Source organism: Chiloscyllium plagiosum, chromosome 21, assembly GCF_004010195.1.
Source record: "Chiloscyllium plagiosum isolate BGI_BamShark_2017 chromosome 21, ASM401019v2, whole genome shotgun sequence".
Taxonomy (NCBI): domain Eukaryota; kingdom Metazoa; phylum Chordata; class Chondrichthyes; order Orectolobiformes; family Hemiscylliidae; genus Chiloscyllium; species Chiloscyllium plagiosum.
The window spans coordinates 24,791,922-24,807,627 of record NC_057730.1 but is presented as its reverse complement, the minus strand read 5'-3'; the positions used below and the strand labels follow the sequence as shown (position 1 = coordinate 24,807,627).

The 15,706-nt window shown below is 42.4% G+C and overlaps 1 protein-coding gene across 2 annotated transcripts in view; it reads right to left on the bottom strand.

The window, feature by feature from the left end:
- The window catches only part of LOC122560669 (netrin-3-like), a 180,655-nt gene extending 174,178 nt beyond the window's left edge, over positions 1-6,477 (bottom strand). For both annotated transcript variants that reach the window (XM_043711558.1, XM_043711559.1), the window contains exon 1: positions 6,112-6,477. The gene's annotated coding sequence lies outside the window, so the exon portion shown is untranslated. The remainder of the gene's footprint in view (positions 1-6,111) is intronic.
- Between the last annotated feature and the right edge of the window lie 9,229 nt (positions 6,478-15,706).

Genomic DNA, 15,706 nt, shown 5'->3' with positions numbered 1-15,706 from the left:
TATGATTCAAGAATGCCATTGCTAATCAAACTGCGATTACACAACCAAAGCACATAATAACCAATTTAACTGATCATACAAAGAAAGCGTAGTCAAGTGAGCGTGTGAACCGAGTAAACTCTTCAGTGCAGTGCTGAGGGAGCATTGTATTGTAGAAGGAACATTACAGTAGAAATTTAGCAGTCAGTGCCAATGTTTATGCTCCACTCAATCATCTTCACATTGTTTCTCATCTAAATCAATAGAATCAATGGAATGATAGGTCTCTATTTTTCTTTATTTCTTAGTTTGTGTAGTTTCATCATAAATACATCCATTCTGTTACTTCAACTACTCCCTGTGTGGCTGAGTTCCACATTCATACCACTTTTTGGGTAAAGATGCTTCTTCTAAGTGCTCTACTGAATTTCTTGAACACTAACATTGGTGGCCAATAGTTATATTCTTCCTTACAAGAGAAAACATTCTCTGTATTCATTCTTTCAAAACATTTCATAATTTTAAATAGCTCTGTTAGAGCTCAATGAAGTTTTTATTCAGATATGGAAAGAGGGCAGTCCTGGCTGGGCCAGCATTTATTATCCATCCCGAGTTGAAAATGCTGAGGATAAAGATTGAGTTGATGAGTTAATGCTGAGGGAGTGTTACAATGTTGGAGAGTAAGTACAGAGCGAGCGCTTTACTGTTGAAGGGGCAGTAATGAGGGGGGAGAACTGACAGACTGCTAGCTGTAAAGTGGCATCATTCTAATGAAATATTTAAGAGGTCCTGTCTTCTCTTTAAAATGGCCACAACATATTCTACAATATGATTCTGAAGAAGAGTAGAAGGGTTATCCCTAGTGTTCTAGGGCTAATCTTTATGCCTTAACTAAAATATCCTAAAACAGTTAGCTGATCATTATAACATTATTTGTGGGATCTAGTTGTGAATAAATTGGCTGTTACATGGTCTTCTGTACAACTGTGACTATACTTCAAAAATATTTCACTGATTCAAATGCTTCAGAGCATCTTGAGACAGGTTTATTTATCTATAGGTACTTTTAAAAACTTTTTTCTTTTACCGAATCAATAATTGTAGGCACAGGAGGCCAGGCACGTTGTAGGCAGTGTCGGATAGTTTCACGGTAAGATACTTCTTATTTACTCTTGGAATGTGAGCATCAATAGTAAGATCATGATTTATTGATTATCCCTAAATGCTCTTGAGAAAGTGGTCATGGGCAGCTCATTGAATTGCTTTAATCTACAGGTGTGGAGGTACAGCCAGTTGTTATTCAGGAGTGTGTGGCTGGAATTTGGCACAGTGACTATGACAATATAGTCATATATTTGTAGACCAAATAGAGTCACACCGATTACAGCACAGAAACAGACTCTTCAATCCAACTCGTCCATGCCAACCAGATACCCTAAATAAATCGAGTTCCATTTGCCAGTATTTGGCACATATCCCTCTAAACCCTTCCTATTCATATACTTACCCAGACGCCTTCTAAATTTTGGCGGTTCATTCCATACATGCACCAGTTTCTGTGTGAAACAAATGTACCTTAGATCGCTTTTAAACCTTTCAACTTAAACCTACGCCCTCTAGTTTTGGACTCCTCTACCCTGGGGAAAAAACCTTGACTATTCACCCTATCCATGCCCCTCATGACTTTATAAACCTCTATAACATCACCCCTCAGCCTCCGACGCTCCACAGAAAAAAGCCTCACTTTATTCAGCATCTCCCTGTAGTTCAAACCCTTCAGTTTGGGCAATATCCCTGTAAGTGGAGAAGCAATGGCCCAGTGGTATTATCACTAGACTGTTAATCCAGAGACCCAGGCAATGTTCTGGGGACCTGGGTTCAACTCCCACCATGGCAGATGGTGTAATTTGAACTCAGTAAAATCTGGAAGTAAGAGTGCAATGATGGCTGTGAATCCATTGTTAATTGTTTGGAAAAACCCATCTGGTTCACTAATGTTCCTTAGGGAAGGAATCTACTGTCCTAACTTGATCTGGTCTACATGTACCTCCAGAGCCACAGCAATGTGGTTGACTCTTAGCTTCACTCTGGGGAATAAATGCTGGTTTGGTCAGCAATGCCCTCATCCTGTAAATGAATTTTTTTAAAAAGTCTCTGAACTCTTTGAAGTTTAACAACATCTTCCCGTGTCAGGGAGACCAGAACTGAATGCAGTATTCCAAACATGGCCTAACCAATGTCCTGCAAAGCCACAACATGACTTCTCATCTCCTGTATTTAATGCACTGACCAATAAGTGTACCAAACACCTTCTTCACTATCCTGTCTATCTGCAACTGCACTTCCAAGGAATTATGAACCTGCACTCCAAGGTCTCTTTGTTTGGCAACTCTCCCCAGGACCCCACCAGCAAGTGCACAAGTCTCACCCTGCCCCACACCCATCAAAATCCACACATCTATCCAGACCAAACACCACCCACCACTCCTCGGTACATCCGATCAAGATCCCGCTGCACTCCGGGTAAACTTCTTCACTGTCCACCACCAATTTTGGTGTCATCTGCAAATTTACTAACTATACCACCTATATTCACATCCAAATCATTTATATAAATGTCAAAAAACAGTGAATCCAACACCAATCATTGCAGCACATTGCTGGTCACATGCTTCCAGTCTGAAGGACAATCTTCCCCCGCCACCATCTGTTTCCTACCTTTGAGCCAATTTTATATCCAAATGGCTAGTTCCCACAAAGCACAAAATGACCCTGATCAGATGGGTCAATGAGCCAAGGAATGGCAAATGGAACCCAACCCAGCCAAATGCGATGCGCTGTACTCCAGAAAGGTAAACCAGAACAGGACCCACACGTCCAATGGCAAGATCCTGGCGTGTGTCACCAAACAAAGTTATGAGGATTGAAGACGTTGAAAAGGGTCAGAGTAGATCCGATCAAGGTTTTCAAAAGCAATAGTGGGGTAGATAGAATAAACAGGGAGAAGCTGTTTCTGCTCACAAGAGAGAAAGGGATGACAGGGCATAGATTGAAAATCAGCAAAAGCAGAGATTGCTGGAGAACCCCAGCAGGCCCGGCAGGATCCATTGGTCACTGATCCTGAAATGCCAACTCCGACCTCCCTCCACAGGCACCGCCTGACCCGCCAAGACCCCCCAGCAATCTCTGCCCCATTTCAGATTCACTGTATAGTTTGAGAGCGATGTGCAAATGAGGCAAAGATTGGTAGTGGATTACAAGAAAAGAAATTTGTGGAATGTCTACAAGATGACTTCTTGGAGGTGGAGCCCGCTAGGGAACAGGCAATTCTGGATTTAGTGATGTGCAATGAGGCAGACTTGATAAGGGAGCTTAAGGTGAAGAAACCCTTAGGAAGCAGTGAACTTAATATGATAGAATTTACTCTGCAATTTGAGAGGGACTAGCTGGAAAATGTAACGATATTACAGCTGATGCTGCTGGGCTTGGAAGGAAATTTTTAGGTGATGGTGTTCCCATTAATCTGCTGAAAGTCTCCTTTTAGGTAGGAAAGATCATTTTTCAAGATACTATCAAAGCAATCTTGTCAAGTACTTGTAAAGAGTCTATTAAATTTATCAACTCTGCTGCCATTGTTCACTGGATGGTAGAGGGACTAAACACTTAGGGTGAAGGATGGAGTACCAATCAAGTAGATTTCTTAAGACTGCACTGCTGTTCAAGTATTTTTGAAATTGCATCCATCCAGGCAAACAAAGAGCATTCCATCACTGATTTCTGCTTTGGAGATGGTAGGTAGGCTTTGGAAAAGTACTTAATGTAAAACTTTGTGTCTGACCAGTTTTTGCAGCCACATTATTAAAATAGCTGGTCCAGATAAGTTTCTGGTCAACTGTAACATTAAGATGTTGCTAGTAAGATATTCAGTGATGGCAATATCATTGAATGCCAAGGGGTATTGATTAGACTTTATCTTGTTGGAGATGTCTAGCACTTGCCTAGTGTGGAACAAATGTTACTCGCCAATTGCAGATCAACCCTGGATGTTGTCCAGGTCTTGCTGCTTATGGACATAGGATACTTCAATATTGGAAGAGTTGTGAATGTCACAGAACATTGTGCAACCATCGAACATCCTCCCTTCTGATTTTATGAGAGGAAGGGTCATTAATGAAGCAGGTGAAGATGGTTGGTTCTAAACCACCATCACCCTGTGGAACACTTGCACGGATGTTTTGGGACTGAGAAGATTGGCCCCCTATAACCACAACCATCTAACTCTGAGCTGGTTATGATTCCAACCAGTGCAGAATTTATTTTCCTCTGATTCCCACGAGCTTCAATTTTGCTCAGGCTCCTTGATGTCACACGGAGTCAAGTGCTCCTTGGATGTCAGGGACTTCTACTGTCTTTTGTAGAATTTAGCTCTTTTGTTTGGACCATGTCTAGAGCCAAGTGGTTTTGGTAGGATCCAGACTAAGTATCAGTAAGCAAATAATTAGCCAGTTTTGTAAGTAGTTAACATTTCAGGATTCAGAAATGGCTCTCAGCTGATGTTTTTCTAACTGGGAACAACGAATTTGGATTCCAGCTTTGTCACTCATTATAATTCCAGTGTTTCAACGGCCTTATTTCAATATTTTCCATTACAATACTTTGAATCTTCAGCATCTTGTAGCAAACTGTAAATATTTTTAAAATGTACAGTGAGTGATTGAAAACTTGACGAAAACATTGAAATAGTTGAATGAAAGGAGTGAAGCAGGAAAGGCCGGGATATAAAGCGCCTGCAATGAAGGTCCCAGCCAGGAATCGCAGTCTGGATGGAACCAGTGACTCCTGTTAGAATGGGCGGCTTCAATATCAAATGCTGGCTAAATTGAATACTTCATTCCAGTGCAAGCAGAGGGAAGAGCAGAACTGGAACATGTTCGTAATATTTCACAAGATTAACGTGAGAGCGACTCATCTGCAAAGAAGGTCAAATCCCACATTAAGTGAGAGCTTTCGAAAGTAAAAGATAAATATAAAATATTATAAAGAATTAGCAAGAAAATAGGTGAGGCCAACCGATGGCTGTTTCCTGGAGGGCGCGAAGCCAACAGTGACCCTCACTGTGGGGTGAGGCTAACCTGGGACTCGGGGCCCTCACTATGGATGTGGGGAAGGGGATGGTAACATCAGACCTGGACCTTTACTATTGGGGAGGGGTGGAAGGAGGAGGGAAATCCTTGCCCTGCCCCTGGACCCTCACTGGGCGTTGTTACCCCATTCCCAGGACCCTCACTGGGGTGGGGTCTGGGGGTGACCACAAGCAAGGGAACCTTCATTGGGGTTGACTCCATTCCTGGGACCCTCACTGGGGGCTATTAACCCCATCCCCCAGGACCCTCACTGGGGGCTGTCTACCCCAATCCCCCCGGGACCCTCACTGGGAGCTGTTTACCCCATCCCCCGGGACCCTCACTGGGGGCTGTTTACCCCATTCCCCGCGACTCTCACTGGGGGTTGTTGACCCCATTTCCCGGGACCTTCACTGGGGGAGGGTGGCGTTCACGCCGCTCCTCTGGACTCTGCCTCCCGGCCTCCGGGAGCCGCACCTGCTGCTGGCCGTTCCCTGGGAAGAGGCGATCTCGCCTTCAGTCGGTACACGGTGCCGTCCTCAGGCTGGCTGTACGGCGGACAGAGGAGCGAACACCGCCAACTCCTGCCTAATAAAGGAGCCCGCGGACAGCACGACAGAACCAGGCAGACAGCAGCCAGATAGTGAGGGTGTGTGTGTGCGTCTGTGGGAGCGAGTTATGACAGGGGAGCAGGCAGGACTGAGGGACAGGCACTCAGACTGTCTCAGTGAGTATCAGACAAAAAGAGAGCAGGATAACTGTGAATGCATGGAGGGAGGGATGAAAACAAAGAGCAGATGCTGAGGGGAGAGTAAATGGTAAGGGATCAAACGCGAGAATAAGTTAGAGAGAGGAAGCAAGAGGCGGGGGTGGGGGAAAGAGAGGACAGGTAGCAGGTCCGGGAGATGTTATTACAGAGAGAGAGAGAGAAAGAGAGAGAGCAGGTCCTGAGAGCAGCGGGGAGCTGGGACCATCCTAACCGGGAGACAGTCAGGATGAAGCAACTTACTGCAGTCCGGACTGAGAGGGGAAGCCGTTGTGTCCTCACTCCTCCCGCGGCATTGGGCGCTGCTCTGGCCGGGGAGACACTGGCCGCCGAACCGGTTCCCTCTGCCCCGTTCCTCCTCAGCGACAGCGGAACCAATGAGAGCGGGACTGGCAGAGGCGAGAGAGCGAAACCAAACGGGCGGCGGAGACTAGCACAAAGTGCTTAATGTTTCACAGCTTTAAAGGAATTAAAGAGGGGAGGAACTCAAATAACCCATAATATGAAAGCCTGATGATGCCAAACCAGCAAATGAGAACCAGGTTTAAAAAACATCAAACCAGCGCAGCAGCCTGAAACCGAGCTGGGCGGAGGAAGCGAGAGCCCGAGCTCAACACCCGAAATTGTAGGGAACCGGCACGGCCAGTGGCTTAGTCCCGGGGACTGAGCACACACACCTGCCGGGGGCACGGGATCCCGGTCCCTCCGTCGCCTGAAGATGGTGAATAGCTAAAAAAAAAGTCGAGCTAATGAACAGATTGATAGAAATGGATCTTACCCGTAACAATATCAGATCACACCTCCCAGTGTACCTCACACATAGCCCCTAGATCACATCCATTCCATCTATTGTATGACACACAGTTACATTATACAGACACCGAGCGATGGAAATGCTCGTCGGTGCTACAGTGAGGAATGCCCTCCCAACAAACTGAAAGAGTCAAATCCCACACCACGATCTCAGCCCATTATCCAAGGTGAAACTCCAGCGCAGTATTGAGGGGGGGGGGGGGGGGGTTACATCGACCAGGGGTTAGGACTAAGTGAGTGCTACCCTGTCAGAGGAGCAGTTTTGAGGGAGTGCCACACTGTCAGAAGATCAGTACTGAGACAGAGCTACATTGTCAGAGGATCAGCAATGAGGGTGTGCTGGAGAGACAAAGATGTCAGCTTTCAGTTGGTTTTAACCAATGTCCCTGTGGATATAATACTCTATTTCAAAGGAGATCAAGGAGTTCTCTCTGGTCTGTTGGCCAGTAATTAATCCTCAACCAACATCACATCTGGTCAAATGCAAAACACTGCTGATGCTGTAAATTTCAAATTAAAAAAACAACTACTGCAAATAGACAGCAAGTCATCTAGAGTTTCACTGCTCTTCAAGATGCTGGCTGATATCCTGAGTGTTTTCAGCATTTTCTGTTTATAACACAGATTATTGTTTGCCTTGTGCAGCTTGGCTCTTATAAGTGCCTGACTGCACTTTAGTTATATTTCATTAGCTGTGAACCATGTTGGGTCATCACAAAATTCTGGGGAGTTCTATAGAAGTGCACATTATTTCCATTGGGGAGAAAGTGAGGTCTGCCAACGCTGGAGATCAAAGCTGAAACTTTATTGCTGGAACAGCACAGCAGGTCAGGCAGCATCTAGGGAACAGAAGATTCGACGTTTCGGGCACATGCCCTTCTTCAGGAATCATTATTTCCATTCCCAATTCTGTCTATCACAATTTGTTCCACTGTAATTTGTATTAAAATGCTATATATTTTCATACTCCACTCTGTATCTTATACATTATATGATGTGCCAGCATATCATGCATTAACTTCATGTTTTCTGCTGCTGTGGTCTGTGCATCACATATTGTCAATGTAGTACTGTCCAGAGTGCAACCTATATCATGACTGCATTTTATAACACACATATCTGTACATTATGGGGTGGTTATGATCATATATCATACATACATTCTTATTATTATTGAATTACATTAAATCTCTCATACAGACTGGGCCATTACTGGGCCCAACTAGGTCTATGCCAGTACTTAAACTCAATACAGTTTTCTCCTAATCACCTTAACCTAAACTGGTCACCATATTTTTCTGTTTTTTTCTCTGTCGTATGCTTGCCTAGGTTCACTTTAAATGGGTCTGTGCTACTAGCTTCAACCATTCCATGTGGTACTGTGTACTACATTCTAAACATTCTTGGTTAAAAAAAAGTTTCTCATAAATTCCCAATTGGATTTATTAATAATCACCTTATATTCATGAATCTGATTCTAATCCCATCTGCAGGTGGAATTTTTCTGTATCTACCATATCAAATTTAGTTATAAACGATCAGGTTTATAAACAAAAGAGTTCCGGTTTGTTCAAAGTATCTCCTTTCAGTTTTGGTACCATCCTTGTAAGTATTTTATGCACCTTCTACGGTGTCATTTTCTTTATAGTATAGAGACCACAGCTGTTCAGAATACTCAGATTGTGGTTTAACCAAAGTAATATATAAATTGAACATAAATTTTCATTTTCTCAATTCAATTCCTCAGGAAATTAATCCTTTTGTTCAAAAGAACTTAAAAAAAATCTTATTCACTCATGTAACTATTTGTGGTTGTGGAATATATACCCTCAGATACTTGTGCTGCTATACCTCATACATACTCTTACTATAAAGGCAGTAAGTATGTGGTTTCCTTTATCTTCCTTCTAAAATGCATCATGTCACACTTCTACATTTATTAATATTTTCATTTATTTTATCTCAGTCTTCCTACATGTTAATACAACATCTAACCTGATATGGTTCACAAATTTTGAAATTACTTCCAATTCCCAAGTTCAATTTATTTATGTAAATGGTGAGTACCAGTTGACCCAACACTGGTCCACATGGAAGGCCATTTCCCACCCTTTACCTTCTTGAGTAACTGTCTTTAACCATTATTTCTCTTCCCTGGTTGGTCGTCGGTTGGTTGTGTATTCTAATTCCTGCCTCCTGACTTCACATGCTTTGATCTTAGTTATGTGCACACTATGCAATACCTTATTGAAGTCCTTTTGAAAAGTCTGAATAGATTACATCTCTTTTTAAACAGTTTGTCCATCTTTTACAAAATATATGCAAATCTCAATTCAGTTTCACAGTAAACTACTCACCAAATATTATTCAAAACAAAATGCTTAATGTTTAAATTGTAAATTAGCTTCAAGTATTATAGATGGATTAACATGGAACAAAAATACTGTCCACCCAATCTTGGACAAAGACAGCAGATACCTCATGCCCATTTGAGTAAATGTTGCTCGAATCTTTCCATAGATGCTCCAAATGATTGCCATTGATGTCATCACTTGCTGCCAGCACAATGTGACTACTTGCTGCCAGTCTGAAGTGCTCCATGATTTTCTATATGTTAACCCCATGCAACATATACCACGAAGATTCATAGTGAGTTAGAGAACTGGATGTTTATTAACAATTGTGTAAATGAATATGATACCTCACACTTACAAAGTTCAGATTATATACTTTCTTTTACTAATATTACATTACTTACATAGTTGAGCTGGCCATTTGCTAACAGATCATTTGCGAACTAATGAACTGTACAATACTAGAGCATCACATCACATGATGTCATAAAGTTAATGTTTTAAAGATATTGTGCCCTTCTGAGATCTGCGCAATAATACATCTCCTTTTTGCTCTTTGAATAATAGAAAACCTGCTCTGCTAAATAATTGCAAGGATGTAAATGGACATATTATGCTTATACACTAGGATACCACTTTGGGAAAATATAATTTGACTAGTTCTAGTCCTTATATAATTATCGTGACTCAGCTTCACTCTGTGTGAGTTGCTTGTCATTCTTGATGGATGCATATCATACGCTATAGATGTCTGGTTGCTATGGGGTATGATATTTTTAATATCAGAGTTATCACCTTGTATGACATCTCAGTATTTATGCCTTGTTGTAGATATGTAAGTGCAGTAAGTAAATTGACACTATCAATTTTTCATAGGTTATTATAATTCCCCATAACTTTGTAGCTAAAAATCCCCTCTTGTCTATGCAGTAGTTTCTCACCAATTGTCAGGATCAAATCCATATTTTAGACATGCTTTCCAGGAAAATCATGGACAAAAAAACACCACTGAATTTGAACAAGAATTCATGCAAAAACTGTGTGTAGCCATTGCCACTGGTAACACATCATTACTTCCAACGATGTGCAGCTCTGGTGGATTGGCCACTGTAAAATTGCCCTGGAGTGTCGAGAGATGTGCAAGCTAGGTAGAGTGGCCATGGTAAATGTGGGGTTATGGAATAGAATGGGGGCTGGGGCTGGGTGGGATGCTCTTCTGAGGGTTTGTGCAGACTTGATGGCCAAATGGCCTTTTTCCACACTACAGGGATTCCATGATTCTACAATTATATTCCAACACCTCTCCACTCTTGTCTAATCATGTGGTGGGGTTATGCTTGACTGGTTCCATTCTTTATTTTTTAGTTCTGACTAGATGATCACTTGAATTGTTTCTCTTACACTCCTGCATGATTATTTACCTCTGTGTCCTCCAGGACCTGTCCTTGACCCCTGCCTATTTCTCATCTACATGCGGCTCATCCATCAAGTCTGCATAACGTTTTGTTATAGGGGCTAGAATAGTGATGATGAGGTGGGTGTGGGGGTGGAATCAGCCTCTGGCACCTAATTTTAGTGGAAGACTCTTCCCAGAAAGTGGCAACACAAATGGATAAGATGGTCAAGAAGGCATATGGTCTTCATAAGTCAGGGCATTGAGTATAAAAGTTGGCAAGTCATGTTGCAGCTGTATAGAATTTTAGTTATCTACATTGGAATATTGTGTGTAGTTCTGCTCGCCACACTACCAGAAGGTTGTGGAGGCTTTGGAGCGGGTACAGAAAAGCTTTACCAGGATGTTGCCCTGCTATGAGAAGAGATAGGACAAATTTAGTTTGTTTTCACTTGAACATCAGAGGCTGAAGGGCAACCTGATACAAGTTTATAGAACAATGAAGGGCATGGATAGTCAGTCTTTTTCCTAAGGTAACAATGTCAATTATTAGGGGACATAGGTTGAAGGTAAAGGGAGAAAGTTTAAAGCAGATGTGAGAGGCAAGTTATTTTTTACACAGAGAATGGTCAGTGCCTGGAATGCACTGCCAGAGATGGGGGCTAGAAGTAGATACAACAGCTATGTTTAAAAATCATCTTGACAGACACATGAATAGGTATGGAAAAGAGGAATATGGACCACATAGAAGTAAAAGGTTTTTAGTTTAGGAAAGTGCCATGTGTCAGCACAGACTTGGTGGGCCTAAGGACCTGTTTCAGTACTCTTCTTATTCTTTTGTTCTTAGTGACATCATCCAAAACACAATTTCAATTTCCACATTTACACTGATGGCACCAATTCAATTCACTGCCAGCTCTCCTGCCTCTGTTGTTGACCACCCAGTATCCAGCTGGTATCATTCCCATGTCCATTTTCCTATATCCCCCTTCCCCACCCACTGTTTGAGTTGTTGACAGCCGTGGTATCCAGTGACTGACTGCTTCTCCAACATCCAGGAAGTTGCTCCAGTTAAATACCAACACTACTTTGACCAGTCTTCAGTCAAAGTTCTCGCCATCGATTCCATCCCTGTTCTTCAGAGGCTGAATCAGGCTGTTTATAACGTTGGTCTCATTTTGTTCCTGACCCTGGTGATACTTCCCAACGTCACGCCCCTGTCTCGGTTCTTTGAGTTGATGAAATCCTCGGCCATGCATTGTCATCTCTAGAATTCTATGCTCTGATTGAAATTAAGTAACAAATCAATGTTAAAATTCTCATCCTTGTTTCAAATCCCTCCGTGAGCTGGCTTCTGTTCACACTATAATCTCATTCAGGCCTACAACAGTGAGAGGTTTATGCTCTGATCTAATTCCACCCTATTGGTTTTAACCGCCTCATCATTGGCAACGCTGCCTTCAGCTCTACAGTTCTTGAATTCCCCTCCCGAGGTAGCTCACTTTTTAAATTTAATTTCACGATCCCCTGAAGCACCTTGACTCGTTTTGTTACATTGAAGCTGGTCTAAATAAAAATGCGAGTCATGTCCTGTTACAGGTGCTCATGTGAAGGTTCCGTTAACAGATTCATCAAGTTAGTGGGTAAATATGAAGCTTTTCTGTGAGGTTTGGGCGCCGTCTCTGTGAATAGACTTTATGGGAACGGGGGTGTCAATGAAGTTGGAAATGGGTTTTATGTTGCAATTGGTACTGTCAGGAGGGGAAGAGGGGTTGCTGAGCTCTGCTTCAGTCTGGTTGGGACTCGTGTTTCCGATGATTTTTCATGCTTCGCATGTTATTGCTCGACAGTTGGGTCAATTTCGCTAAAAGCAGTGCAGTGTTGGAGCGCCGACCCGCGGTGGGGCTGAAGCAGCTTCTCACCGATTCACTGTTACTGCGAGACGGAAGGTCCGATCAAGAAATCGTGTCAAAAGAAGGTTTTATATCCGTTCGATAGTTGGTGCTTTCCTGTCGATTATAAAAGGAGCTTTAAGGAATCTCCGACACTGTGTCTGGCCTCAACAGTTCATGTGGAACTGAGAATGTAAACATGGATCAAAGAGGGAAAATTCCTTTTAGTGAGTCCAAATATTATCCTGCAGCTTCAAATTCTTAGCAAACGTTTTATGAACAGAGTTTATTTTTGTAATTTTAAATCAGCCAAAAGAAGTCAGTGAAGTGAAGACTGTGCGATTGGTCTAGTTTTTTTTCGAAAGCTGTCAGGAGAGCAGAGGTTCTGGTGACCTTGGGGTTGGAAAGATTGCATGTGATAAAAGAGGAATCAGTCGACGGAAACTCTCACCATTTTACCTGCAACAGAAGGAAGCAACCCTGATATCAATCTGATTTGTCCACTAAATATGCAGACTAAAATGACCTATGACAATTGTTGTTCACTTCCTACACGGCGCCATTATTTGCTAATTTATACTTTGTCTTAGAATTAGGCAACTCTTTAGCAGCCTATATATACGCGTACCTGTAATTTCTTTCTCTTGCATATTTCCAATCATAATGATTCCACATCCTGATCTATTATACCTACATCACTACTTATCACTGAACTGATACAATCTTTTATTAGCAAAGCTACCCCACCTCTCTTTCCATTTTGCCCATTCTTCTGGAATGTTGAATGCCCTTAAATATTCACTTCCCAGTCTGGGTCACCCTGTCACCATAATAGCTATCAAGTCATATTCATTTATTTCTATTTGTGCTATTAACTTATTTATGTTGTTAGAAATGTTGTGTACATTCAGATAAACAGCCTTAAGCTTTGATTTATTATTACTTTCTCTGGTTCTAATTTCTGCTGCACTCTTCTGCATATATTTCATGCCTCTTCCGGTCATACTTTGATTATCATTTAACTCTTTATGCACCTATGCTCTCTCATTTCTTCTTTCAATTGAACCCTTCCACCTACTAATTAGCTTAAAGACCTGTGTACAGTCCTACCAGGATAATGGTACAAGCATGGTTCAAATGAAGCCCATCCCAATGGAGTGGCTCTTTCTTTCCCCAAACCTTGTGCTATTGCCCCATGAATTGGAATGCATTTCTCCAACACCAATCATTTTTTCAATTCATTTAATGGGATGTGGGCATCGCTGGATGGCCAGCATTTATTGCCTATCCCTAGTTGCTCTTGAGAAGGTGGTGATGAGCTGCCTTCTTGAACTACAGTTCACCTGCTGTGAGTTGACCCACAATGCTATTAGAGAGGGAATTCCAGGAATTTAGCCCAGTGACAGTGAAGGAACAGCGATACATTTCAAGTCAGGATAGTGAGTACCTGGGAGGGGATTTTGCAGGTGGTGGTGTTCCCATGTATCTGTTGCATTTATTCTTCTAGATGAAAATGTTCATGGGTTTGGAAAGTGCTATCTGAGGACCTTGGGTAAATTTCAGCAGTGTATCTTGCTGCTACAGAGTGTTAGTGGTGAAGGGAGTGTATGCTTGTGGATGTAGTGCTAATTAAGCAGGCTGCTTTGTCCTGGATGGTGTCTAGCTTCTTAAGTTTTGTTGGAGCTGCACCCATCCAGGCAAATAGGGAGTATTCTATCACACTCTTGACTTGTGCCTTGTAGATGATGGACAGGCTTTGGGGGATTATTAGCTGCAGTACCCCTAGCCTCTGACCTGCTTTTGTTGCCACTGTGCTTATGTGGTGAGTCCAGTAGAGTTTCTAGTCAATGTAACCCCCAGAATGTTGATAATAGGGTGTTCAGTGATTGTAACGCCATTAAATGTCAAGGGCCAATGGTTAGCCTGTCTCTTTTGGTGATGGTCATAGCCTGGCATTTGTGTGGCGCAAGTGCCAGTTGCCATTTGTCAGCCCAAGCCTGGATGTTGTCCAGATCTTGTTGCATATGAACATGGATTGCTTCATTATCTGAGGAGTCTCAAATGGTGCTGAACATTGTGCAATCATTGGCTAAAATCCCCACTTCTGATCTTATGATGGAGGGAAGGTCATTGATGAAGCAGCTGAAGATGGTTTGGTTTTGGATATCAGCCTGAGGAAATCCTGCTGAGATGTCCTGAAGCTGAGATGACTGACTTCCAACAACCATAACCATCTTCCTATGTACCAGATATGGCTCCAATCAGTGGAATATTTGCCCCGATATGCATCGATTCCAGTTTTGCTAAGGTTTCTTGATGCCACATTCAGTCAAATGCAGTCTGGATATCAAGGGCTGTCACTCTCACTTCATGTCTGGAATTCAGCTGTTTTGTTAATGTTTGATCCAAAGCTGTAATGAGTTCATGAGCTGAGTGGCCCTCGTGGAACCAAAAATGGGCATCACTGAGCAGGTTAATGCTGAGCAGGTGCTGCTTGATAGCGCAATTGATGACATTTTAATGATGAGTCACACACTTTCCTCTTTAGTCTTATTCATCTACACCAATTTGCATATGGCTCAGGTACTTTTCTGTACGCTATTACCTTTGTGGTTCAGTTTTTGAATTTAGCCATGAGTTACTCATGATCATTGAGCAAAATCTCTTTCTTTATCCTGTAGATTTCATTGGTATCTACATGGATCAAAACAACTGGATCATTCACCTTCTATTCCAAGTTCCTCTCCAGGCCAGAAATAATGTCCCAAACCTTGGCACTGGATTGACAACGCAGCCTTTGGTACACTCTGTCTTTGCTGACTCCCCAAATCATGCTACTCCCAATTACTCGTGCATTTCTTTTTTCTCCTCCCACTTGAATAATATACAGGGCCACAGTGCTGTGGTCAGGTTATTCATCCTTCCTGAAGTTTGTGTCCTTATCTACATCAGGGCCAAATGCCTCATATAGGGGAGATGATGGCCTAGTGGTATTATTGTGAGACTATTGATGTGGAGACTAGTGGGTTCAAATCTCACTGTAGTAGATGATGAAGTTTGAATTCAAATTTTAAAAAGTCTACAGTTAAGAGACTAATGATGATCATGAAGCCATTGTTGAGGAAAAACCCATTTGTTTTATTAATGTTCTTTAGGGAAGAAATCGACTGTCCATATCTAATCTGGCCGACATGTCACTGTAGACTCACAACAATGTGCTTGACTCTCAACTGGCTTCTAGACAATTGGAGGAGAAAGTGAGGACTGCAGATGCTGGAGATCAGAGCTGAAAATGTGTTGTTGGAAAAGCACAGCAGGTCAGGCAGCATCCAAGGAACAGGAGAATCGACGTTTCGGGCATGAGCCCTTCTTCAGGAATGAGGAAA